At 39.4% G+C, this 26,170-nt stretch overlaps 1 protein-coding gene across 1 annotated transcript in view; it reads right to left on the reverse strand.

The window, feature by feature from the left end:
* LOC132427293 (leucine-rich repeat-containing protein 37A3-like) overlaps positions 1 to 26,170 on the reverse strand; it is a 61,040-nt gene that overhangs the window by 30,341 nt on the left and 4,529 nt on the right. The window contains exons 2-4 of the mRNA XM_060014656.2: positions 23,516 to 23,596; positions 17,289 to 17,360; positions 16,676 to 16,746 (exon numbers count right to left, since the gene is read on the reverse strand). The gene's annotated coding sequence lies outside the window, so the exon portion shown is untranslated. The remainder of the gene's footprint in view (positions 1 to 16,675; positions 16,747 to 17,288; positions 17,361 to 23,515; positions 23,597 to 26,170) is intronic.

Here is a 26,170-nt window from a genome sequence, read left to right on the forward strand (position 1 = left end):
TGCGTTTTTTCTGAATATATTCAAGAAAAGGGCATACACCCTTTTTAGCCAACCAAACAGGTGGGCACTGGAAATCAATACTACAAAATGTATCACTTCGCATCAGTCAGAAGAGCCATCCTCATAAAGTGTAAACACCAGAAATGCAGGACAGGGCGAGGAGAAAATGGAGCCCTGTGAGGCTGATAGTGGAAATGTAAGTTGCCAACGGTCATTCTGGAGAAGTGTATTGTGTTTACTAAAGCATCTAAAAAATGAGCTACAGAGCATATCATGGGCGTATATCTTGGGAAAAACAAAAATCGACAGGACACAGGCACCTCAACGTTTACCGCCTCTCTGTTTCAAAGAGCCTCGACTTCGACATAACCTAAATGTCCCTGGAAGGAAAAAATGGATAAAAGAGATGTGGTACTTACGTAGAGTGGAATATTACTCAGCCTGGAAATCAATGAAATAAGGCCAGTTGCAACAACTCCAAAAGAGTTACGTACGATCATTCTAAGTGACGTAAGTCAAAAAGAAAAAGACACTTAAAGGTGGAATCAAAAATGGTTACACATGAAATAAATTACAAAAGATAAACATAGTCAAATATGTAGAAAACACAGATAAGGCTGCTAAAGGGGAAAGATAGGGAGGGGTGAGGCATTATCCAGGAGGTTGAAATTAGCAAATATACCATTCCAAATACCAAATTGATACTCGAAAAGGCTACACGGTACCTCAAAGAACTGCACTCAGCACACTCAAGTCACTGGAAAAGAATATATACGACTGGTAAGAATCTGAAGAAGAATTTATTGCTGTCTCTCTATAGGTGAATCAAGTGCATGTACAGCAGCAAGAAACAGAGCTTTGAAACTCAGCTGTAACCAACATAATAATAGATTTTTCAAAAAAAGACAGTGAGACAGAAAAACTCTTACACCTTTTGCTCAGGGGCTGTTAATCAACATAGATTGAAAACATACAGACCCACAACAGGATGAGACATAAGGCTGGAAACTGTTCGCGCTAACAGAATTAGTGAGGTTGGGGGAGGAAATGCAGACCCTTTAAAGTAATACTGCCTGGTACCCATTCCATGGGTCCCAAATCTGCAGGTTCAAGGGAACTGCCTACAGATACAACATGCAAGGGAAATCCAGAGGACTGTACACCATGTGAACGGGAAATGTGTCTAAAATGCACCTCATTATTCATCTCCTGGTGTTCGGGTTCGCCATTCCAGCCACTTTACTAAAAATCTCCCCACTTGGAGAATCAGAGCCTTTAACCTCCTGTTTCGCACAGTTTGCAATTTGTACAGAGGATAAACAGAAATAAGGGGAAACAATGAGACACTAGCTGTGGGTGTTTCAACAGGCACATGTCAGTCTAATTTCCCATCGTGAAGAAGAATTAACCAAAGACTCAGCCTGCCGCCCCGGAACCAGAATAGGGCCTGAAGCAATCCTGCGGTTTTGCGGCCAGCTCACAAAAAAGCGAGTTGGAAAATGGAGCTCAGGGGCAGTGCAATTCACAAAGCTGAAGAGTTATAAATGACACCTAACGACGAAAAATATATTGAGGTAAGGTAACGAAGAGGCTCTGAATGCAAGGCAGAATTGCAGGAAACGGATTTCAAGAGGTAGATTGGTCTAGCCTTTAAAGCACATGAAAAGCATCAGAACTTCGACAATGATGCAGTTGGCCAAAAAGGGCGTATGCGTTTCAGGAAAAAACGCATACGCGCTTTTTGGCCAACCAAGCAAGCGGGCAAAACAAATACGCACAACAAAGAAATCTCACTTCCCACCACTCAAATGGGCCATCCGAAAAATGTGTAAAAAACAGAAACGCAGGACAGGCCATGGAGAACAGGGAGCCTAATTACGGGGATGTACGCGGTGTAAAATGCCGAGAGTCACTCGGGAGAAGTGGATGGTGTTTCCAAAAACATTTAAAAACAGAGAGACAGAGCATAGGGCACTTCCAGTCACCGGCGAATATCATGGCAAGACTAAAAATAACACACAGGCACCACAAAGTATAGGGCTGCTCTGTGTTCAAGAAACTAGATTTCGGTTCAATTCAAATATCCAAGGAAACAGAACAATGGATAAAGAAGTCGTGGTACTTATGTACAATGGAATATCACTCAACCATGAAATGAATGTATTAAGGGCAGCAGCAGCATAACGAGTGGATTTAGGTACGATGATTCTAAGTGAAAAAAGTCACGCAGAAAAAGAAACTAATCATAAGATATCACTTATAGAGAGAATGTAATCAGGGCTACACATGAGCTGAATTACAAAACAGAACGGAGTCACACATTTAGAAAACGCATTTATGCCTGCTTAAGGGGAAAGGTGAGGTGGGGTGACGCATAAAACCAGAGTTTGAAATTACCACAGATACCCTTCCATAAACCAAATATGTAACCGACAAGAACTACACGTTGCTCAATGAACTGGACTCAACAACCCCTATGCATCGCAGAGGAATATATCTGATTAGTAAGAATATTAAAACCTATGTATTGATATATCTCCATAAGGGAATCAAGTGTGTGCAGAGCGGCACAAACACAGCAGAAACACTGCAGTGAAATTCAGCTAAACACCATAATAAAAAAATTTTCAAAAAAAAAAAACACAAAGAGAGTGAAACAGAAAAATTCTTACAAAATTCGGCCAGGGGCTGTGATGTACCCAGGATTGGCCTCATCTACCCATACAGCTGGATAAGACATAAGGCAGGACACTTGGGGCTGAGAGGATTGGTGAGGTTGGGTGAGCCAACGCAGACCCTTTAAAGCAGTACTGCGCGTTACCCATCCCATGGGTCCCAGCTCTCCAGGTTTAAGGGAATCTTCCTACAGCTAAAACATGCATGGGAAACCCAGAGGATGGTACACCGTGTGATCGAGAAAGGTTTCTAAAACGTACCTCATTTTTCCTCTCCTGGTGCTCGGGTTCGCCATTCCAGCCGCTTAAATAAAAATCTCCCTATTTGGAGAGATAGCGCCTTAAACCTCCTGTTTCGCACAGTCAGCAATTAGTGCGGAGGATGAACGGGATGAGGGGGAACCAAAGAGAGAATAGCTGTAGGTGTTTACATGGGCACATGTTCCTCTAATTTCCCATCAGGAGGAAGAATTAACCAAAGGCTCAGCCTGCCGCCCCGGAACCAGAATAGGGCCTGAAGCAATCCTGCGGTTTTGCGGCCAGTTCACAAAAAAAGCGAGTTGAAACATGGAGCTCAGGGGCACTGCAATTCACAAAAGTGCAGAGTTAAAAAGGACAACTTTCGCTAAAACATATATTCAGGTAAGGCAACGAAGAGGAGCTGAAACCAAGGCAGAATTACAGGAAACAGGTTTCACCAATTAGATTGGAGTCTCCTTTAAAGCACATCAAAGGCGGCAGAAATTCCACATTGATGCAGTTCGCCATAAAGGGCGTATGCGTTCTTTCCTGAATATATTCAGCAAACAACGCATACGCCCTTTTTGGCCAACCAAGCAAGCGGGCAATGCAAATCCCCACAACTAGGAAGTCTCTCTTCCCTCCGGTCCAAAGGGCCATCGGAAAAAATTGTAAAAACGAGGGAGGCAGGTCAGGCCATGGAGAACAGGTAGCCTTGTTACCCTGATGAGCGGGATGTAAATTGCCAACAGCCACTCTAGAGAAGTGTACGGTGTTTCCTGAAACATGTAAAAAAGAGAGCTACATAGAATAGGGCGCTTCCACTCATGGGCATATATCTTGGGAAACCTAAAGATCGACAAGACACAGCCACCCCAAAGTTTAGGGCTCTTCTGTTTACAAAATCCTCGACTTCGGTACACCTTAAATATCGCAGGAAAGAGAAAAACGGGTAAAGGAGTTGTGGTACTTATGTACAATGGAATATCGCCCAGCCATGAAATCAATGTCATAAGGCCAGCAGCAGCATAATGAGGAGATTTAGGTACGATTATTCAAAGTGAAGGAAATCACACAGAAAAAGAAACTTATCATAAGATATCCCTTATATATGGAATGTAAACAGGGCTACACGTGAGCTGAATTACAAAACAGAACACAGTCACACATTTAGAAAACGCACTTATGCCTGCTTAAGGGGAAAGGTGAGGTGGGGTGACGCGTAAAACCAGAGTTTGAAATTAACAGAGATATCATTCCATAAACCAAATACGTAATAGACAAGACCTACTCTTTGATCAATGAACTGGCCTCAACACCCCCTATGCACCGCAGAGGAATATATGTGACAAGAAAGAATCTTAAAACCTATGTATTGATATCTCTCCGTAAGGGAATCAAGTGTGTGTAGAGTGGCGGAAACACTGCAGTGAAAATCAGCTAAAGCCCATTATAAAAATAAATTTCAAAACACAAAAAAACACAAAGAGAGTGAAAGAGAGAGAAATTCTCACAGAATTCGTCCAGGGGCTGTGATGCACCCTGGATTGACCATGTCCACACCCACAGCTGGATGAGACATAAGGCTGGAGGCTTGGGGCTGAGAGGATTGGTGAAGTTGGGTGAGCAAATGCATACCCTTTAAAGCAATACTGCGTGCTCCGCATTCCATGGGTCCCAGCTCTCCAGGTTTAAGGGAATCTCCCTACAGCTAAGAGATGCATGGGAAACCCAGAGGATGGTAGACGGTGTGGTCCGGAAAGGTTTCTAAAACGCACCTCATTTTTCCTCTCCTGCTGCTCGGGTTCGGCATTCCAGCCGCTTTAGTAACAATCTCCCCATTTGGAGAGTCAGCGCCTTAAACCTCCTGTTTCGCACAGTCTGCAGTTAGTGCGGAGGATGAACGGGATGAGGGGGAACCAGTGAGAGAATAGCTGTAGGTGTTTGGATGGGCATATGTTACGCTGATTTCCCATCGGAGGAAGAATTAACCAAAGGCTCAGCCTGCCGCCCCGGAACCAGAATAGGGCCTGAAGCAATCCTGCGGTTTTGCGGCCAGTTCACAAAAAAGCGAGTTGAAAAATGGAGCTCAGGGGCACTGCAATTTACAAACCAGCAGAGTTAAAAAGGACAACTTTCGCTGAAAATTATATTGAGGTAAGGCAACCAAGAGGAGCTGAAACCAAGGCAGAATTGCAGGAAACAGATTTCACCAGGTAGATTGGAGTCTCCTTTAAAGCACATCAAATGCAGCCGAACTTCCGACAATGATGCAGTTGGCCAAGAAGGGCGTATGCGTTGTTTCCTGAATATATTCAGGAAACAACGCATACGCCCTTCTTGGCCAACCAAGCAAGCGGGCAATGCAAATCCCCACAACTAGGAAGTCTCTCTTCCCTCCGGTCCAAAGGGCCATCCGAAAAAACTGTAAAAAGGAGAGAGGCAGGACAGGCCATGGAGAACAGGTAGCCTTGTTACCCTGATGGGCGAGATGTAAGCTGCCAACAGCCACTCTGGAGAAGTGTATGGTGTTTCCAGAAACATGTAAAAAAGAGAGTTACAGACAATAGGACACATCCACTCATGGGCATATATCTTGGGAAAACTAAAGATCGACAGAACACAACCACCCCAAAGTTTAGGGCTCTTCTGTTTACAAAATCCGCGACTTCGGTACACCTTAAATATCGCAGGAAAGAGAAAACCGCGTAAAGAAGTTGTGGTACTTATGTACAATGGAATATCCCTCAGCCATGAAATCAATGTCATAAGGCCAGCAGCAGCATAATGAGGAGATTTACGTACTATGATTCTAAGTGAAAGAAGTCACACATAAAAAAGAAACTTATCATAAGATATCACTTATAGAGGGGATGTAAAAATCGCTACACATGAGCTGAATTACAAAACAGAACACAGTCACACATTTAGAAAACGCACTTATGCCTGCTTAAGGGGAAAGGTGAGGTGGGGTGACGCGTAAAATCAGAGTTTGAAATTAGCACAGATACCATTCCATAAATAAAATATGTTATAGAGAAGACATACTCTTTGCTCAATGAACTGGACTCAACACCCCCTATGCACCGCAGAGGAATATATGTGACAAGTAAAAATCTTAAAACCTATGTATTGATATGTCTCCGTAAGGGAATCAAGTGTGTATAGAGCGGCAGAAACACTGCACTGAAAATCAGCTGAAGTCCATTATAAAAATAAATTTAAAAAAACACAGAGAGTGAAAGAGAGAAATTCTTACAAAATTCATTCAGGGGCCGTGATGCACCCTGGATTGACCATATCCACACCCACAGCTGGATGAGACATAAGGCTGGAGGCTTAGGGCTGAGAGGATTGGTGAAGTTGGGTGAGCAAATGCATACCCTTTAAAGCAATACTGCGTGCTCCGCATTCCATGGGTCCCAGCTCTCCAGGTTTAAGGGAATCTCCCTACAGCTAAGAGATGCATGGGAAACCCAGAGGATGGTACACCGTGTGATCGGGAAAGCTTTCTAAAACGCACCTCATTTGCCCTCTCCTGCTGCTCGGGTTCGCCTTTTCAGCCGCTTTACAAACAATTTCCTCATTTGGAGAGTCAGCGCCTTTAACCTCCTGTTTTGCACAGTCTGCAATTAGTGCGGAGGATAAACCGGATGAGTGGGAACCAATGAGCGAATTGCTGTAGGTGTTTGGACGGGCATGTCACTCTAATTTCCCATCATGAGAAGAATTAACCAAAGGCTCTGCCTGCCGCCCCGGAACCAGAATAGGCCCTAAAGCAATCCTGCGGTTTTGTGGCCAGCTCACAAAAATGCCAGTTGAGAAATGGAAGTCAGGGCACTGCAGTTCAGAAACCTGCAGAGTTATAAAGGAGAACTATTGTTGAAAACTATATTGAGGTAAGGCATAGAAGAGGAGTTGAAACCAAGGGAGAATTGCAGGAAACAGGTTTCAAGAGATAGATTGGAGTCTCCCTTAAAGCACAGGAAAAGCAGCAGAACTTCAAAAGATTGAAAGATTGAAAAGGATTCAACCTCCTCAGGGCTTTGTGGATGCTGAGCAGGGGGCTCCTGCTGGGGTAAAGTTTTAGCCTCCTCATGAAGCTCTGGATGAAGAGGTTGGGCCTCCTGCTGGGATGGAGAAGTTTCAGCTTCCTCTGGGGATTCCATAGTTTTATCTGGGCTCCCAAAAAAATCCCTAGGTATGCTCTCCTCAGGTTAAATGGCATCCATAATGGGATCTAAATAATCACCCTGCAACTGTTGTTCTAGACCCTGAGTGTTGTTTTTTGAAATTGGCCTGTAGTTCCAACAACAACTTTGGCAAGCCATTGATGCTGAACTAGATCTTTCTTCATGTTTGGGGGTGAAACCATAAACTTCATTGGTTTTGAGCTCTTACTACCTAGAGGTGGAACAAGTATTTCAAACGATTGATGATCTTCAGCCTGATCTAGACCTATGTCTTTAGTCTTACTTTTGTGTCCAGAAGGCAGAAACAAGGGCTAATTCTGATCCCAGTCTAGAATTGGAACTGCCTCTGGGAGCTTTTGCACTGGAACTGCCTCTGGAAACTTTTGATATTGGGTTTGCTTGTTATTCAGATCCTGATGTGGAACAGCAAACTGATCTGGCCCTGTAGGCAGCTCTCCAACCAAATCCGTGTCTGGGTATGGAACCCGTCTCAGTCAACTCCTGATGAGGTGGGGCCAACATCTGGACTGGAGACAAGGACATCAAGTAATTAAAGCCCCCGGCTTCTGCCAGGGGTGTAAGGGCATGGGGCAATTTGGGAGGGGTTCTGAGACGTGTGAATACAAAGCCTCGGTCAGACTTGCGGGGTTGGGGGTCACCTGCACGGTGCCCATGGCCCACCCCGGAGGCTGAACTGCCTGGACTAGAACCACAGTCCTTGCCATGTGAGGAAGAGCCATGGGGCGCAGCCATGACACAGAGGCGCAGCCGCGACATAACATGCGGCGGCTCCCAGGCGCAGGGACCCAGGCCAGTGAGGAGCCGGAGCCACATCCTCCTTCAGAGCCAAACCGAACTGCTATGCCAGCACCGGGACGCGAGGGCTCACGTTAGCAACCGCGGACCCCGGCTTCGTCTAACATCCCACCCGTTATTTATGACATCTTTAGTTGCACCACAGTTATTAGGCTCGTGCGGAGATCCAATCCGCGCCACCAGAGTGGGCCTTTTTCCCAGAGTCCCTAGGGCGCAAGCCATCCTTCCCCTTGCAAAGGCAACAATTACCTCCTGCCGGGCCCTCTTCCCAACCCTGCCCTGCCCTCCCTGGCCCCAAACAATGAGGCGGGATTTGCCCTGCAGACCCGAGTGGCCCCAAACTCCAGCAGCCCAGGGGTGGAGGGGGGTTGGGAAGGATGCAGAGCTTCCCGTGGAAACCAAAGGACCTGGCATTCTGGGAAATTCAAAAGTGCTAGTCCAGTTCTGGCAATCTGAACTCTTCCTCCACAAAGCTGAAGTCTGAGAGACATTCTTCCTCCCTTTGGCCACACGGCTGACATGAAAAGTAGCTGACCTGCAAAATGAGCACCAGTTAGGGTGGCGGGAGGGGAACACACCTTACAATTATGCGAAAATGTTGCCATTTCCTCCAAACTCTCAATATTCACGTCTCATTATTCATACACCACTCTGTTATTAGGGGTCACCACTGAATCAGTGATGACTCCAGAACTTCTGGAGGAGGGGTTTGGGGCAGGTGAGCAATTCATTCTGGGAAAGAGTCTAAAACCAAGTGAATGGCCCTTTACATTAGCATGGGAAGACTTCCCCCATCCCAACTTGTCCCAACAGAGTCATTAATCTAGAAAAAACTAGTGTCACTTTTCAGAGGTCTACCCTGTGTGCACATATGGAGAAGACACTTAGAATGTTAAAGTCAGCATGTTAAGTAATGTTCTTGAAATACTGTAACTAGCACCCAGTTTGCTTTCTTCACAGTCCTTTTTATAATCTATTTAATATTAGTCCTTTTTAATTGTCTGCTACACCTTTAACACCTAAACTCCAAGAGAGAAGGAGCTTCACCTTATTTCCAGTGCCTAGCACATAATGGTTTCTAAATGGAACTGATTCCAAGATTGGCCTCTTTTAGGAGTGGATCTGTTGTTATAATCAGGTTTCCAAAATCTTTAGTATCAATACGGAATCCTTTCCTCTCACATTTCACAGGAAGCTAGTCTTCTTAAAGCCCAAACATGGATACGTTTGAAGTGTCCTTGACTGATTAAAATTGAACTGAAATAATTATTTTGTACAGGAAAAACTTTCAAAATGTTTTCATTTTTCAGAACATAACCACCTTTTCTTTCTCTACTTTCTTCCCTTCCAAACAAACTTTAATTGGACCCTGTATCAAAATAAAACAGACTTGAATGTTATTGGCTTCTGGCCAAGATGAAGTAACAAGGACCAATTTAACCTCCCACCTGAAACAATGAAATCATCAGACAGAACATATGAAACAACAGTTTTCAAGAACTGGACCTCAGGCAATAAAGTTCAGTGATCCCCAGGAGATGGGAAATAAATGAAGTGATCCCTATAATTGCCCTAACTTACTTCTCTGAGAGAGTTTCCAGGTCATGGTACAGGGAAAAGAAGTGCAGGCAGAGACTGGTGGATTCCCTGACTGAGGAAATGGAGCTGAGAGTCTGGGAAAATCAAGGTAACTAGAGTTCACAAAGCAGACTATCAGAGAGAAAAGAAGTGCACAGACAAAGAACTCTGGAGATATGCAGAGGGATCTCCTGAGAATTCAACAAAGTATTTGTCAGTACATTTGTGGGAGGAATTACTTGATGCCAGGAAAAGAACCACATGAAAGGATTAATAATAAGAATATCTGGATATCACACAGGGTTGTAGGAATAGTACCTATTCCTACAAGTCAAACTGGAAAACCTCATGATACTCAGAAAGGACTTGTCTCAGTAGCTGCAAATAATGAGCTCCAGACTAAAGGTTACTTGGACTCCTACCCAACGAATCTTAAAAGCTAGACCTAAAAGAATAAAATTGTTTTCAGTAACTTAATTCCACCCAAAACAAAGCCCAAGCATTTTACAAGAATTTAAATATATATAGTACACAGAAACAAAAACGCACAGTATCGGGGATCATATGAAATATTGGCAAGCATGCAAAGAAGTAGGAAAATATGCCCCATAGTGAGGAGAAAAGGCAATCAATCAAAACTAACCCATAATCTATACAGATGTTAGAATTGGCAGAAAAGGACATTTTAAACGTTTTTATACATGAAGAAGTTATTACAACTGTATTTCATATGTTCGAAAACCCAGACAAGACACTGAAAATGTTAAGTACAGGCACGGAAAACGTAAAGCAGTCCCAAATTGAGCTTCTAGCAATTAAAAACAATAGCTAAATGAAAAAGACATTGAATGAGGTTAATTGCAGATTAGACACTGCATAAGAAAGGGTCAGTGAACTTTAAGGTATAGTAATAGAAACTCTCCAAAATGAAACAAAAAGAGTAACAAAACAAAACAACAACAAAAAAGAATACAGCATCAGTGACCTGGGCAACAACTTCAAGTGGCCTAATACATGTGAACTTAGAGTCCATGAAGGAGAAGAGAAATACAAACATTTGAAGAAATAATAGCCAAAATTTTTCCAAATTGGTCAACACTATAAAGCCACAAAGTCAAGAAGATCAATGAACTTTAAGCATAAGAAACATGGACAAAACTACACCAATGCACAAAAAATAATCAAATTGCCCAGAACCAGGAATAAAGAGAAAAATTTAAAAGCAGCCAGAGGAAGAACCTATACACTACATACAGAGGAACAAAGATATCAATGACAGCAGAACTTTTGTTGGAAACAATGTAAATGAGAACTCAGTGGAATAACATCTTTAAAGTAGTGAATTGAATTCTATCAAGCTAGAATTCTATACCCAGATGTATCAAAAAAAAGCAAAATAAAGACTGTCTCAGACATACAAAAGCTGCAAGAATTCTTTACAAGTAGAATTTCACTATAAGAAATGTTAAAAGAAGTATTTTTAAGCAAAAGGAAAATGACACCAGATTGGAATATGGATCTACACAAAGATTAAGGATACTGGAATAGGGACTTCCCTGGTGGTTCAGTGGTTAACAACCTGCCTGCCAATGCAGGGGATATGGGTTCGATCCCTGGTCCGAGAAGATCCCACATGTCGCCGAGCAACTAAGCCCATACGGCACAACTACTGAGCCTGCACTCTAGAGCCTGTGTGCCACGACTACTGAAGGCCACGCACCTAGAGCCTGTGCTCTGCAACAAAAGAAGTCATCCAAAGAGAAGCCAATGCACTGCAACGAAGAGCAGCCCCTGCTTGCCACAACTAGAGAAAGCCCAGGCGAAGCAATGAAGACCCAACGCAGAAAAAATTAATTAAAAAAAATACTTTAAAAAATTTTTGAAAGGATTTTCGTCATTCAATATATGTCTCTGACCACAATGGAATTATTAGAAATTAACAAATCCGAAAAACTTCCAAATATTTGGAAACTAAACAACACTCTTCTGAGTAACTTTGTGGTCAAAGAAGAAATCAAAAGGGAAATCAGAAACTATTTTGAACTCACTGAAACTCAAAACATAATATGTCAACATGTGGGTTATTGCTAATGCGGTACTCAGCTTCCTCAACTTCCACCTTAAACTGGAAAAACGAGAGCAAATTAATCACAGAGTAAGAGAAGAAAGAACACAATAAAGATCAAAGTAGAAATAAATAAAATGGAAAACAGAAAAATACTATTGATATTAAAAGGATAATAAGAGAATATATAGAATACTTTATACCAATAAATTCAAGATGAAATGGACAAATTCCTTGAAACACATGCACTACCAAAGTTTATTCAAGAATACAGATATTAAAGAAATTGGGTGTGCAGTTTAAAACCTTCCAACAAAGAAAGCTTCAAGTCCAGGTGGCTTAGCTGATAAATTCTACAGAACATTTAAGGAATAAAATAATGCCAAGTCTACACAAACTCTACCAGAAAGTTGAAGAGAACGGAATATTTCCCAACTTATTTATAAGGCCAACTTTCACCGTATCAAGATTAGACAATGACATTACAAGAAAACTATAGACCAATATCTCTCATGAACACAGAGGCAAAAAATCTTAACAAAATTTTAGCATATCAAATCCAATAATATATAAAAAGATGATACATCATGATCAAGTGGGGTTTATCTCAAGAATGAAAGGTTGGGTTAATATTTGAAAATCAATTTACCTACTACACTAAAAAAGAAAAATCAGGACATCTCTGGTGGAGCAGTGGTTAAGAATCCACCTGCCACTGCAGGGGACGTGAGTTTGACCCCTGGTCAGTGAAGATCCCACATGCCACGGAGCAACTAAGCCCGTGCACCAGAACTACTGAGCCTGAGCTCTAGAGCCCGTGAGTCACAACTACTGAGCCCATGTGCCACAACTAGTGAAGCCCGTGCACCTAGAGCCCATTCTCTGCAACAAGAGAAGCCACCGCAATGAGAAGCCTACATACTGCAATGAAGAGTAGTCCCTGCTCGCCACAACTAGAGAAAGCCTGCGTGCAGGAATGGAGGCCCAATACAGCCCAAAAATAAATAAACAAATTAAGAAAACAAAAGAAGGGAAAAATCACATAATCATTGCAATAGATGCAGGAAAAGAATGAAAAAATCTAACATCCATTCCTGATTAAAGGAAAAAAACAGCCCTCAGCAGATGAGGAATTGAAGGACACTCCCTCAACTTGATAAATGACTTCTACAAAAAACTTACCATCATATTTAATGGTGAAGGACAAAGAACTTGCTTGCCAGTATCAGGACAAAGGCAAGGATGTCTGCTCTCATTATTTCTATTTTACATTGCACTGAAGGTTCTAGCCAGTGCAATAGGGCAACAAAAAGAAAAGAGATATTCAGAAAGGAGAGGAAGAACTAAACCTATGTTTATTTCCACATAACATGATGATAGAGAAAACCTGATAGAATCTACAAAATTGCTACTGGAACTCATCAATGAGTTTCTCAAGTTTGCAGGGTACAAGATGAACATACAAAAAGATTAATTTATCTCAACAAACAATCAGAGATCAAAGTTTTAAAATACTACTTATAATAGAATCAAACATATAAAATACTTAGAATAAATCTGACAAAACATGTAAAAGACTTGCAAAGTGAAAATTGAAAAATATTGCTGGGGGAAATTAAGGAAGACCTAAATAAATGAAGAGATAAAATGTATTCATGGATCAGAAGATTCAATATTGTTAAGAAATCATTTCTCCCCAAACTGATTTATAGATCAAAATACCAGTAGGCTTTTCTATAGAAATTGAAAACCTAATTCTAGAATTCATGTGGAAATAAAATTTACGATAACTAAAACAACGTTGAAAAAGAACAAAGTTGAAGAACTAACAGTAACTGATTTCAAGGCTTATGAAGTACCACTTTCAAGACATTGTGATAGTAGTGTAAAGACAGACAAAAGGATCAAAGGAAGAGAATAGAATGTTCAGAAGTAGAGAGATGTGAACAACTGACTTTCAGGTTCAAAGGCATTTAAGTGGAGAGATGATAGTCTTTTCACCAAATGATGCTGGAACAATTGAATATACAGGTGCAAAAACCAAACAAAAAAAAGAACTTCCATCCAAACCATATATGGAAATGAACTCAAATTGGTTCAAAGATCTAAATGTAAAACATAAAAGTATAAAACTTCTAGAACAAAACAGGTGAAAATTTTATGACCTTGAGTTAGGCAAGATTTCTTAGATACAACACCAAAAGCATAATCCATGAAAGAAAAAAATAGATAAATTAGACACTATCTAAATTAAGAATTTCTGCCCTGCAAAAGACACTACTGAGAGAACAAAAAGATGAGTCACAGAATGGGAGAAAATACTTAGCAACTTACATATTGGATAAAGGAGTAATTTCCAGAATATATAAAGAACTCTCAAAACTCCAGAAAAATATAGATAAAAGATAAAAAGATATACAGATGGAAAATAAGCATATGAAAAGACGTTTGACATGATTAATCATTAGGACTGCTACAGTGAGATACAAATACACACCTATTAAACTATCTGAAATTAAAAATACTGAGCATAGCAAGTGTTGGCCACAACGTGAAGAAAATGCAATTCTCATACACTGCTGGTAGAGATGTAAAATGATCAAACCACTATAGAAAATAGGTATTTTTTAAAAACTTAAACATACACTCACCAATGATCCAGCCATTCTACTTGCAGGTATTTGCCCAAGGGAAATGGAAGTATACATCCATACAAAGACTTGTACACAAATATTCATAGCGACTTTATCTGTAATAGACAAAGTCTGAAACAACTCAAATGTTCATCAATGGTGAACAGATAAATTGTGGTTCATCAATATAATGCAATACTATTCGGTAATAAACAGAAATGAATTACTGATATATACAACAATATGGATGAAAATTAAAATAATCATGCTGAGTTAGAAACCAGTTAGAAGAAAGTATACACTGTATGATTCCATCTACATACAATTCTAGAAAATGCAAACAGAAAGCAGAGCAATGGTTGCATGGTGACTGGGAAGGGCAGGAACAATGGGAAGGAAGAATTACAAAGAGACGTTAAGAAACTTTCTGAGGAGATGGACATTTTGATTTTGGTGATGTCTTCATGGTGTTTATATATGCGTGTGTGTGAACACAGATTACTGTATGTCAATTATACCTCAAAAAGCTGTTAAAAGAAATGATGTTATATGAGAGAGACAATTGGGGAAATTTGAATAGCAACTTTTTATAAGGTAATATCATTGTGTAGGAATTTAATTTCTTCAATACTGTGTGTTAACAGTATTGTAGTTACATAGGGAAATAATTTTTAATATCCAGAGAGGAAGGCATCTAGCTGACAAGAGAGGGATCGCAATTGTGGCAGATGCTGTTGGAGGCTGAGGAAGATGAGGCTAGAGCAGTGAACAATGTGTGATGGCGTGGTGAAGACAGTCATTTGTCAGCTGACCTGACAAAGACGGTTGGAACAGACTGCTAAATACAGTGCCCTTTCTGCATACTAATCTCATGCAATCCCCTCACCTAGCCTTGGCATAACAGAAAGTTTCTATTCGCTTGCCATATTGGAGGGGGGATGGTACAGTTTAAGGTGCAGTAAGTTGTGTAATAAACTGTCACAATAGGGTCCTACAGAAATAGTTTTTAAACTGCAAAGAAATGAAACTTGACCCTTCCCTCACAACATATATGAAAATTAACTCAAAATGAATCATAGACCTAAATGGAACTATACAACTTCTGGAAGAAAACATAGGAGAAAATCTTTGTGATTTTGGGTTAGACAATGGGGTCTCAGACAAAGATTTCTTAGATAAGACACAGAAAAGCACAAACCATCTAAGAAAAATTGCTAAGGGATTTCCCTGGTGGTTAAGACTCTGAGTTCCCAATGCAGGGACCCGGGTTCGATCCCTGGTCAGGGAACTAGTTCCCACATGCATGCCGCAACTAAGGAGTCCATCTGCCGCAACTAAGACCCAGAACAGCCAAATAAACAAATATGAAAAACAAGAAAAACTGCTAAATTAGAGATCATCAAAAATTTAAAACTTCTAGTCTTCAGAGACACTGTAATACAATGAAGATAAGTCACAATCTGGGAGAAGATATTTACTAAACACATATCTGAGAGAAAGGACTTTTTCCATTGCTTTTTATATAAAGCACTCTTAAAACTCAATATAAATATCCAATTTAAAAATGGATTTGAACAGATACTTCTTTAAAAAGATATTTGCACATCAATAGACACTCAACATCATCAGCTATTACAGAAATGCAAAATGTGGCAAAAACCACGAGATGCAACTACACACCTACGAGAAAAGCTAAATTTTTTTAAAAAACAAATATAAGGATCAGGTGACGATGTGGAGCAACTGAGGCTCGCATAAACTGCTAGTGGGAAAGCAAAATGGCACAGGCACTTTAGAAAACAGTTTAGCAGTTTCTTAAAAAGTTAAATATGCACTTAGCATATGATGAAGCAATCCCACCCTTAAGTATTTTACCCCAAAGAAATGAAAACATATGCTCGCACAAAACATATGTTCACACACACATGTGAGTGTTTTCAGAGGCTTTGTTCAAAACTGCCAAAAAACTAGAAAAAACTCAAATGTTCATCAGTCACAGAATGCGTAAACAAACTGTGTATCCACCCAACTAGAATACTGCTCAGCAATAAAAAGGAATGAAATACTGACAGGTGCAACAAAACAGATAAATCTCCAAAGAGACTGGTAAGTGAAAGAAGCCAAAAACAAAAGGCTACATTCCACATGATTTGTTATAAGACTTTCTGGAAAAGGCAACACTACATGGACAAAAGTCAGACTGGTTTTTGCCAGGGGCTGGTAGTGGGAGGAGGATGGATTGACTACAAAGGGACATGAGGGGTCTTTTGGGAGTGCAGAAATGTTCTTTACCTCAAATGTGGTGGTGGCTACAGAACTAACTATACGTTTGTCAAAACACATCACACTGTATATTTAAAAACAGTGAATTTTGTGAAATGAAAATGTACATAAGTAAACCTGATTTAAGAAAATAATAAAACAAACATAAAAAAAACAAATGAGTGAAAATAAATGTAAGAAAAATCAACTTACAGTTTTTCCAATTCAAGGGTCATCATGACGATGCTTTCAATTGCTGTGACACTTGTGTTGTTCCCATGTCTCTGAAGGAGAAGCCCAAACATGCATGATATAAAACCCAAAGACAAAAATTCTACACTTAAAAAGATACTTAACATGTGATTACTTCACTTCTGGCTTCTTACTTGCCATAGATGATAATTCCAAAGAGCTCTTATTGAAGAAATTTAAATTTGCATCATCAAATGAATGACCTTGGTGCTGAACAGCACAATCATTTTTTATTATCCTAGCTTCTCATTTTCAATTGCATCTACCTCTTTGATCACTCTTTTTAATAAAATAATGTACCCCTTATTGCTTTTTGCTTTCTGGGATAAGTAATATTCCTACATTCATCTACATCTTCATAACTATATGTGTTCTTCAACACTGTTCTCATTCTCTGCTGGCTGTCTTACCCGTATATATTCTTTCTTAATCCTTTTCTTTGCCAATAATTCTTATTTTCAATAACCCAGGTAAAGTCTAAATTATGACTTTTTAGCCAAAGTACTCAATCTTTGACGAAAGAAAGAAGGAGCAGAAATTATCTCATGAGCCATGAAACTGTTGCAATACTTACAAATATTTTAATGCTGGCAATGTAAAAACATAAGAATCTTCAACTGCTGTCAAAGGATTACAATTGAGAATTCTGAAAAATGGAATGGAATGAAAATTATCTGCATTTTCAATTACTTCCATGAAAGCTTATATTCAATTTTTTTGGTATGGAACTTGAAGGTCAAAAAAACCCCATTTTCTCACTTTACCTATAAATCACCATTAGAATTTGTAAAACACCCTTTCATTGGGAACTAGGCAGGTCTCTAGATGATAAAGTGGAGAAGAGAAACAAACAAAAGAATAGAAAAAAAGTGGCTAGCATAGAAAAAATATGCCAAAGAGCTTTTCAGGTTCAAAACCCTCGAAGTGACTATACTGGTAGGAAGCCCTTGCTCTGTAAAACAGTACTATTTCTAGTGTCCTCCATAATTCAAGGTGATTTCTTTCATCTCTACACATTTTTTGAAAATTTCATGATTTAAACTACCTAATTAAAGACAAAAATAGGTCTAATTCCTTGGTTCTGGAGCCAAAGAAGAGATAAATCCAAGAGGAACTGGTGAAAGCCATACTACCATCACATAGTCCCATGTGTATTCTAGTATCATAGCCTTTGTTACTGTGTATGTAATCACTGGTTTACTTGTCAGTGTCCTAGATTGTCAGCAACTTCAGAGCAGGGACCACACTTTATTGTCATTATTATTACTGTGCCTGACATAGTGGCTATATATTTACTAGGTATTTAATAAATCTTTGCTGAATAAATAAATTTTTGTTTATATATCAATAAAATAAACAAATTAATTTTGGGGAACAAAATTTTATTCCAAAATGCTGGAATAGATTTTCTTCTTAGTTCTTTCTTTTTTTTTTCTTCCTTTGCTCTGTAAAACAAATAAGGGTAAAAAACCCAAAAGAAACAGGAAGAAAGAAAAGAATATATGACTTTAGGTTAACTCTACTCAAGAATTATTAGTGTACTTTTGCAGAATATTATAAAGATAATCATCAAAACTAATATCTTTTGGGTTGCCAGGGATCTGTGATCAGCATTTAACATTTAATCCTCACAGTAACCTTATGTGATAGATATATTACCCCATTGTACAAATGAGGAAACAGAGGCACAGAGAAGTTACATAACTTGTCCTAAGTCATCAAGCTAGTAAGAAGCAGAGCTGGAATTTGAACTCAGTTCTGACTCTAAAGCCTGTGTTTAACATGAATGAAAAAAATAAAGGGTTTTTTTAAAAATACCTGTCATTTTAACCTTAATTTGGAGAGCACTAAATACAGAAATACCTTTTCAAACTTCATCTACCCATCTGGGAAAGCCTCTATGAGAATTATATTTTCTCTTTTTATTTATTTTTCTTTTTATTTTTTCCTTAATCATCTCCCATAATAAATATTTAATTAGCCTATGGTCATTTAGACTTTAGAGATTTTAAAAAACATTGCAGGAAAATCAGTAATAAAATGATGGAGAAAGGACATCTAAAAATTCATCCCTCCATAGAAGCAACAATAACAATAACAACAACAACAAAACTGGCAAAAATGGTCAGAATCAACTTCTTCTGAACTCTGGAAATTTAACCAACAGGCTCACAACACAGTGGGGAGCAATTTATTCAAGGAAAACAAATTACTTTCTGTAAGAACAATGAGATCTGTGTTGCTTGAACTTGTCCTTGACCTTTGCTCTCCATGCCAGTGGTAGCCTTGAAAAACAGCCCACATCCCTGGTATCAGAAGGAGCAGCATGGTCTGGGAGGTCCTTCAAAAAGACTCATTCCCAAAGAACTGTCATTGTTTTACATGTCTGGTGGTCGCCTGGAAGACCTCACGCGAAAGGCTTGTCTTTGACCTGACCATCAGCAGTCTAGTGAGAAAAGCCTCTCCTCAGGTGGCATTTCGGAAAACGTTTTGAAGCAAATATTTTAACATGGCACTTGCATAAGACAATGGATAACAGTTTGGGGCAAAAAACAGCCCAACCGAAAAGCTTAAAAACAAAAGCTGAGGAATGAGATGTCCACAGAGACTGAAATGTTCCAATGTATTCCTGGGAAACTGGAAGACCACAAGACATATTCCTGGGAATCTAGGAAAATAACTGTTAGCATTAATAAATGAATTCAGCGAGGTTTCAGGATATAAGATCAATATTATTTCTAGGGCTTCCCTGGTGGCGCAGTGGTTGAGAGTCCGCCTGCCGATGCAGCGGACACAGGTTCGTGCCCCGGTACGGGAGGATCCCACATGCCGCGGGGCGGCTGGGCCTGTGAGCCATGGCCGCTGACCCTGAACGTCCGGAGCCTGTGCTCCGCAACGGGTGAGGCCACAACAGTGAGAGGCAGCATACCACAAAAAAAAAGAAAAAAAAAAATTTCTACACACCAGCAATGAGTAATCCAAAAGTGAAATTAAGAAAACAATTCCATGTGTAACAGCATGAAAACAAATAAAATACTTAGGGAAAAATTTAACCAAGTAAGTACAAGATTCACACTGAAAAGTAAAAAACTGTTGAAAGAAATTGAAGAAGATCTAAATAAATAAAAAGACATGCTGGATTCATGGACTGGAAGATAGTCATATTAAAATGTCACTACTTCCCAAATCGACCCATGGTTCCATTGCAAATCCTATCAAAATCCCAGCTGACCTCTTTCCAGAAATTGCCAAGCTAATTCTAAAATTCATATGGCAATTCAAGGAAACAGAATAACCAAAACAATGTTGGTAAAGAACAAAGTGGGAGGACTCACACATCCTGGTTTCAAAACTCAGTTCAAAGCTACTGCAATCACAGTGTGGTACTGGCATAAGATAGGACATGTAAATCAATGGAACAGAAATGACAGTATAGAAATGAACCCTCATATTTATGGTCTATTGATTTTCAACAAGCATGCCAAAACAATTCAATGTGGTAAGAAGAGTCTTTTCAAATGATGCTGGGACAACTGTACATCCACACGCAAAATAATGAAGCTGCACTCCTACACTTCACACCATATATGAAAATTAACTCCAAATGGATCAAATATCCAAATGTAAGAGCAAAGGCTATAAAACTCTTAAAAGAAAACACAGGAGTAGTCCTTGCATTAGACAACAGTTTCTTAGATGTAATACCCGAAACACAACCAACCAAAGGAAAAATAGATGAATGGGATTTTATAAAAATTAAAAAGTTTGTGCTTCAAAGGACACTATCAAGAAAGTGAAAAAAACCATATAGAATGGGAGAAAATACTACAGGTGGGAAGAATAAGATGCAGTTGAGAGAAGAAAATATAGTAGTTGCTAGGTGTGACAGTCTCAAAAGTTTGAACTATTACAAATAAAACAGCCACCCTAAATCATGGCAAAGGGCAGACCCAAGTTATTTTTGTTTTTAGCGTTTATGCCTTTCTAAATCTGAGAAGCTGCCAGGATTCTAGTACACAGCAAAAAGTGATGACAACACCCTGAAGTGTGTAAACTTTTGCGTGTACACAGCTATCTAAAGGAAACCAATGCTAGTTGACTGGGGGAGCGTTAGGGCCGCTCTGTGACCACAGCTCAGTTTGCCTTCATAGTGTGGCCCCCCTCCCTCACTGATATTCTCCAAAATGGGGTAAATAATTTAAAAGGGATACGGCTTTGATTTTCCTCTTATTCTCTCTTGTTCTTGGTTCAATATTGGCGTACCACAGACAAGACAGCATGTGAATGCACTCTGTCTGGTTAAGTTATATAGCCTGTATACATTGTAGAGTCCTTCAGTTTCTAAAATCATGGAGCTTGTATTGTTAGAACCAATGAAGTGACTAAAAGAATTTTTAAAAATAAGCCATCAGTCTGGACCTGCCTAGGTGAATAAAGGAGAAACACTATAAAGTCAGAAAGAAAAAGTATACTTAACATTTAGGATTATCAACCACTGCTCCTCTTCCATAATACATTTCATTCCTGATTTTATCTGAGAGAGATATGATTACTACCACCAGTCAAAAAGTGGTACTTTAGTAATTAATAAACTCTTGGTTCATCTTTGAGGTAGATTTCGGATTTAAAATAGACTACCACACTGCTAACTACTTCACCTGATGTTTGTCAATAACATAGAAGCATCATTCAAGAAACCTACTGACTTATAATTATCTGAAACCCGGTGATGAATCAAGGTTTTGTGGGGACTGAACCTCATGTACTTCGGGAAATCCTATCTAATAAAAACATGCAAAGTTGTGAATACAAAAATCGCTAGGACCCCTCTCAAGACTTTGGAAGGGACCTATGCAAGTGAGGAGCCCTGAAGCCTAAGCTTCATTGAATTCATGATAAATCCACCTCAGCTGAGGCCCTTTTCCAAACTTATTTAATGCAGGCAACTTATAAACACCCCAATAATACGTCATTATAGGTAGTAAAATGACTTAACTCGAGGGTGGCATCTTCCCTGGGTGGCTTGCCTTTGGAGAGAGATGCAATAAAGTTTTTATCTCACCATGGCAAATGTTTCCTGAATCAAATTAGCTTTGTCTATTAGAAAGACTTAGCCCAAAACAAAGACTTACTATACTGTGACAATCTTTTGAAAGGAACTGTGAATGAGTTTTAGGAGTACAGTACTAATTTATTTTCAACTCCAGATAGTTCTGATTCTTTCACTAACTTTTCGGTCATTAGAGAGGAAAACAAATTCAAAAGGAACAAGTTGGTGCCTCTTCCATTACAAATCTTTTCTAACCTACCACCCATTTTCTACTTCATCACCCCCTCCCTCACCTTGTTACCCTGCTGCATAGATGCTAGAATGGCTCTCATCTATGTTTTCCCATCAACTTTCATCTTTCTCCTCCCAGTATGAAAGCTTCTTGGGGACAATGTCCTTGCCCTATGTGTCTTTGTATCCCCAGCACGTAGTACACTGCTGACACACAGTGGGCATGGTACTCAGTGAATGTTTTTGAATGAATTCATTAATTTTTAAACTGTGATTGATTGATTGATTGATTTCCACAATATATTTTCCAGTGTTGCCTACATAACTATAGTGAAACTCTGACTCTTATAAGGAACTCTTGGTGTTATAGGATGTTTAGGAAAGGTGGTGAGTTTAAGACCCTGTATTGACGCTACTAAAACCTTCTGGTGAAGGGACCTCATCAGCCTGCTCTCCGATGTGCTGGCAAAAGAAAAACTGACCCTTGGTGCTATCTCCCCAAGGTAGGCATCAGCAAAGTAACAAGGGAAAGGAAGGAGGCCACTAAAGATAGGCATCTGCAGGAATTTCTAATCCAGTTCCAGACACAGCCTCAACACCTTCATTCACCCAAAATGTGTGAACTGTGTGAAACTGGATTTCTGACCCACAAGACAGGTAAGAGAGTCTTTTCCAAAGTCAGGTGTAGAAGAGCTCTTTTTTGCCTTGAGTCTAAAATCGCCTTCGGTCCATTGAATGTACCCACTATCATTTCCTTGTGTCATGAGAAATCACAGAATTTTTGAGCTGAAGGGGTGTAAAACCCACACTTCTTATTGAAGAGTAGTCAGCAAAGAACGTATATTGTACTAGGCTACAGCAATGTATTTTCTTTATATTTTTCACACTACAGCTGAACACAAACAACGTCTTTTTCCATCTCTCAAAGGTTCCTATTGGCCACAAACATTACACTTCAGAGATACATGCTTTTTGAAAAATAATGTTCTGGGTGACTGGGGAATGCCCTGTGGTGTGTGTTCAGGAATTCTTTCTGCTTTACCATTTAAAAGAGCTAATAATGGTTGGGGAAGCACCCACACCATTTGCTCCCTGAAGAATTCGGTGCTAAACTCAGTTCTTTGCAGCTCTGTGTTGCATACATTTTAAGCAGTTAGGAACTTTGTACATGAGCAGGAATCAAAGTTAAATTCAAAAGTGGAACTTCATGGGCCATTCGCATATTGAAGAGGCATCGGTGGGTTTCCATGACAATGCTAATTTGAGTGTTTTGGCTTGGTGCCTTTTATTGCCCGAGCCAAAGTTCAGTACTATGGAAAGCCGAGGGTTTCATATTATGAGTTAAACAAGTCTCTTGGCCTCTTTGTACCTAAGTTTCCTCATTTGAAAAAAATAAAAAATAAATGGCTCTCAAGACATCCTTACTAGAATTCATACTGGGCTTACACCCAGCTAACCAATAACTGCATGACGTTTTTATACACAGTTTTTTACATGTATTCATCTTCTATTTCACTTACTACTTGTGTAAAAACTTCATTCCATGCCAGGCCTGAAACGTTCCAAAGCTCAGTTCTGTGAGTAAACTGCAACCAAGATTTCTACAAAGAAAGACACAAGCAAAATAAAAAGAAAAATATATATACTTTCAGAATATTTATCCTTTGGCAATAATTCTAATTTATATACGATGAAACATAACATCACTACTCCCTCCATGCACTAAAGAAATCTCACTGTGGAAGATATTATAATTTATACTTTCATGATTATATATGTGGTGCATTAGATACAAAATAGTAAATGCTCATTAAATACTTGTGTTAAGTGATCTTTATTTCTCTAGAAAGGCAGCACTACAGACATTTTGGGCTGGATAATTCTTTGCTGTGGGAGGCTCTCCTGCACACTCTTGGATGTTTACTATCATCTCTGGCCTCTGTCCACTAGATGCCAGTAGCATATACAGATCTGACAAGGAAAAATGTCTCCAGACACTACCAAATGTCACCTGTGTGCAAAATCACCCTGGGTGAGAACCACTGCTCTCTAGTGATTCACTCTGACCTGTGTAATAATTCTCACACTAATCTTTGCTAGAGACAAAAAGGATTTGCTACAAAATTTTACTGGTAATTTTAATCATCTTTCAAAATGAGTAACAAATCAATTTTATAAAAAATTAAGCTTTATAAAAATTCCAAATATAATGAAGTTATATTTGTAACTTACATAAACTGCAAAAAAGGTAGTAGTTCTAATGTAATTTTTTCGACAGATGCTGTTTTATTGCAGGAAAAATCTCTAGGAAAATTAAAAGGAATATATTGCTTCAATTTGCTATTAGATATCTAATTAGTAGGAATAACTAGTAGAGGTTAGAATGATAATAATAAATAAGAAGCTTTGGTCTAAACTCCAAACCTTAGGAATTACTATTTGAACCTTTCAGAGTTCCTAACCTTGCCTTCACCTCTCTTAAAAGTCTCACATTCAGGATCTTCATAAATTAAATATACAACTATAGATCCTGACAGATTTTGGAGGTAATCTTTCCTGAGAGAAGCAGCATTGATTAGATTCCACCTTTTGTGGTCTAATCAAATTCTAGATTATGAGTCCAAAGTTTTATCTCTATATATCATTATAATTTCTTCTATTAAAAGGAATATTCTTATATTTACGCACTTCCCAGTATAGTTCTGCTTTTCTACGCCAATTCATTACCAGAAGAAATAAAAGATAACCTTTCACACAACTTGAAAGGAAGTTATTCCTATCATTAATATGTAATGTTAATTCAGGATTACACTTTCTAACATTTTGACTTTTATTCGAAAATACCTACTCTTGACTATAGCTGACTATCTTATTTCCATTGATTCCAGCTTAGTCTCTCATTTCACCTGGATGGGTATAACTGTCTTCTGACCGGTGTTTCCATCTCTACCCTCTCCCTTTCTAAGCCACCCTCCACGCGATCCCCAGATTAACTCGCCGGAAGTGGTTCTGAAATACCAGCATCACTTGTGAATGAATGAAGATACAAATACTCAGCCCTACTCTGGACCTCTTGAATCAGTAACTGTGGGGGTGGAGCTTGTGTTTTCACAAGCCCTCCAAGTGGTTGGTTCTGTTGCAGGCTAATGCTTGTCCTAAAGCACTGCTGTGGTAACATGCTAGCTTGGCATGTTATCCTTGGCTTGGCCTCCAAAGCCCTAGATGATCTGGCTCTAATCCCCTACTCTTCCCACTTGTACTCTACAGGTACTCAGAGTATTTTTCCTGTGTTTTGCCTTTCTCCCACTTTCCTTTTGCAACCTTATTCTTCCCAAGATGTGTGTCATTGATACCCAATGGCCCTTCGAGGTCCCGTTTAAACAGCATTGCTCTAGTAACATCTTCCCTGATCCAATTTGAAGTCTTTTATCCTTCTTTTGCGCTCCAGTACCAACTTGTAGCTCTCATTGCCCATATTCATTTCTTTCTTTAAATATAGCTCTTTTTGCAACCCATTTCCTCTGAGTATAAACTCCTTCAAAGTATGGACTAGGTCCTGCTTATGTGCATCGTCTATCATATTTAAAGCCAACGTGTGGACATAAAGCAAACTCAAATATTTATAAAATCAACAAATAGCTGGGGAATGGATAGAAGGAGGAAATGACTGTTTTAGAAGAAATGTAGTTTTATTACTTCATGGTGCCTCCACAGCACTTTGTCATTATGGTTTGAGCTTATATGCTTATTTTACCTATGAGATCATGAGTTGCTAAAAGGAATCCTGTCTTACCCATCTTCGTGTTTAAAATAAGCCTCTTGTCTTCATCATTTGTCTCTCTTGCTTGAAAACTTGCAGTGGCTCCCCATATCTTACAGTGGAACTTTCAAACCTGGATTGCCGATAGCCAAGGTTTTTCATAATCCTATCTTTCATTGTTACCTAACCCAATTATTTACAGCCAGACTAATCTATTAAATTCTGATCATCCCTGCAGTCACACCTTTGCCTAGACTGTACTGCCTATTATTTTTCTGACAAATCACAGCCAATCTTTAAGTCCCAGCTAAACATTGAGCTTATCCATGCAGCCTTCCATGACCTCCACACCCCTGTGATTACAGGTTCTGGTGAATTACACCACCTGTCTGTATTTCTCTTCATACTTAATTAT

This window comes from Delphinus delphis, chromosome 1 (assembly GCF_949987515.2).
Source record: "Delphinus delphis chromosome 1, mDelDel1.2, whole genome shotgun sequence".
NCBI classification, from domain to species: Eukaryota; Metazoa; Chordata; class Mammalia; order Artiodactyla; family Delphinidae; genus Delphinus; species Delphinus delphis.